The 1,882-nt window shown below is 43.3% G+C and overlaps 1 pseudogene; it reads left to right on the plus strand.

Moving 5' to 3' along the window:
• The first annotated feature begins 984 nt into the window (after window positions 1-984).
• LOC103731647 lies at window positions 985-1,092 on the plus strand (annotated as a pseudogene).
• The last annotated feature ends 790 nt before the right edge of the window (window positions 1,093-1,882 follow it).

Here is a 1,882-nt window from a genome sequence, read left to right on the forward strand (position 1 = left end):
CAAAAGTAAGCAGGATCTCTCCTAAGGTGTGTGTGGAACCTGATGCATGCTTAGGTTACTTGGGGGCTGTGACAGCTTGAGCTGGTAGGATGGTCATGCAGGCTCCACAAAGACTTTTGTGTGGTCTCTCTAGCCAACAGAAATTTTAGCTTCCTGCCACCAATGGATCTTTCCAGCACCCGTTGCTTGACTACCATGACCATCTCTCTGGATCTGGAGAAACTGAACATGATGATTTAGGGGTGGGATGGGATAGAAAGAAAGGCACTTGAGTGTGGAGCACAAAGAACAGGGTAGCTTTTCTAGAAGCTTCCTTAGAGAATTTTTAATCGAAGATTTTTATTCTATTTTTTTGTGCAACCCAGAGTATTTGGTTACCTAGGTTGGAGGTTCCTCACAGAAGCTGTTTCCAATTTCTTTGACTGGTAAAGGTCAATGAAAAGTCCCAGGATGTCGTAGAGAAGGAGTGTACACTTCCTAAAGGTTTTACCGTTGCCCTAGAAGACTTACAGATGTGCAAATGGGTGGATCTCAGATTTCCGTTCTTCTTCATTGACCTGGCCAGTTTAGATGTGGAAGGACAAAAGGAGAAGGTAGTTACTAGACACTGAGTGACTGACACATTGTAACAGGGCAGGTGAAACCCTGGGGGGCCTCTGTTGACTCTCCCAAGGGAGCCGGTCAAGGACGGGATGCTGCTGAGTAGGTTCTATGTCACTGAGGGGGACTTTGGGAGTTGTGTTTGGGGACATTAGTGGAGAAAGAAAGAACAGTGGCCTCTGATAGCCCTTTAACCTGAGGGCGACCTGGTAGGAGCTGCTTCCCCAAGGATCTCTTTGTTGTCTGCGTATTTTCTTCTTTGCTGGGATTGAGCTTCTTCCTTTCCCGTCCTTTGCTTTCTTTCAAGGCTGTCCCTGGCCTCTACGCCCCTTTTTAGCCATTAAATGTTGGGGGACATCAGGCAGGCACACTTCTCTTTCTGATATGTGTAAAAAGAGCAAAGTATCCTAGATATTTTGCAAAACTGATGATAAATGTTGTGTGACTCCCAAGCACTTGCTTGTTGAATTATCATCCTCAAACACAAACTGAAGGTGGGGTTCCATTTCTATAGTCTGACATCGCGATTCCAAACTTGAGTCTCAAGTTTGGAAATTCAGATCTCACAGTTCTTATTTTAAATGAAGACTTGCTTAATACTCACTGTATGACAGACTGTCTGGTTTCATTAATCATTCTAGATTACTCTAGATTACTTCTAGATTACAGTGTGACCACAGTAGGCATGTAACTGTTTTGCTTTACTTTGTGCATTTTATTGTCTGTGCTGTTCACCATCTTCAAGCACCCTTCTACTTGGGGGAAAGGGAATCCAGGGGAAGGTCAGGGTTACCTCCCATATGAATAGTGAAGGAGTCCAAGGGTGCATGTTCTTCCCTCCTGTATTAGTGGTAAAATACAACCAAAAGCAACTTATGGAAAAAGAGTTTATTTTGGGCTATAGTTCCAGAGAGAGAGAGAGAGAGTCCATAACGGTGGGGGCACAGGCTGCTGGAGCAGGAAGCTGAGAGATCATATTTCCTCCACACACAGGAAGCAGAGAGAGTGAACTGGAAGTGGAGTGATGTTATCAACTCTCAAAGCCAGTCCCTGGTGATGTACTTCTTCCGGCAGGGCTCCATGGCCTAAAGGTCCCATAACCTCAATGGAGATATTTTCCAAAATAGAAAAAAATGAGAAAGCCTAAGCAAGGAATGAAAGTCTGTGTAGGTTTGTTATGATATATAAAGGATGAGACAAAAATAACATACACATAATCTTAAAATTTCTAAGGTCATAGTCTAGTCAATTAGTTTAAGGAACAAAATATATATCTAGTCAA

The sequence above is a fragment of the Nannospalax galili genome, unplaced genomic scaffold (assembly GCF_000622305.1).
Source record: "Nannospalax galili isolate Female #2095 unplaced genomic scaffold, S.galili_v1.0 scaffold1174, whole genome shotgun sequence".
Lineage (NCBI taxonomy): Eukaryota > Metazoa > Chordata > Mammalia > Rodentia > Spalacidae > Nannospalax > Nannospalax galili.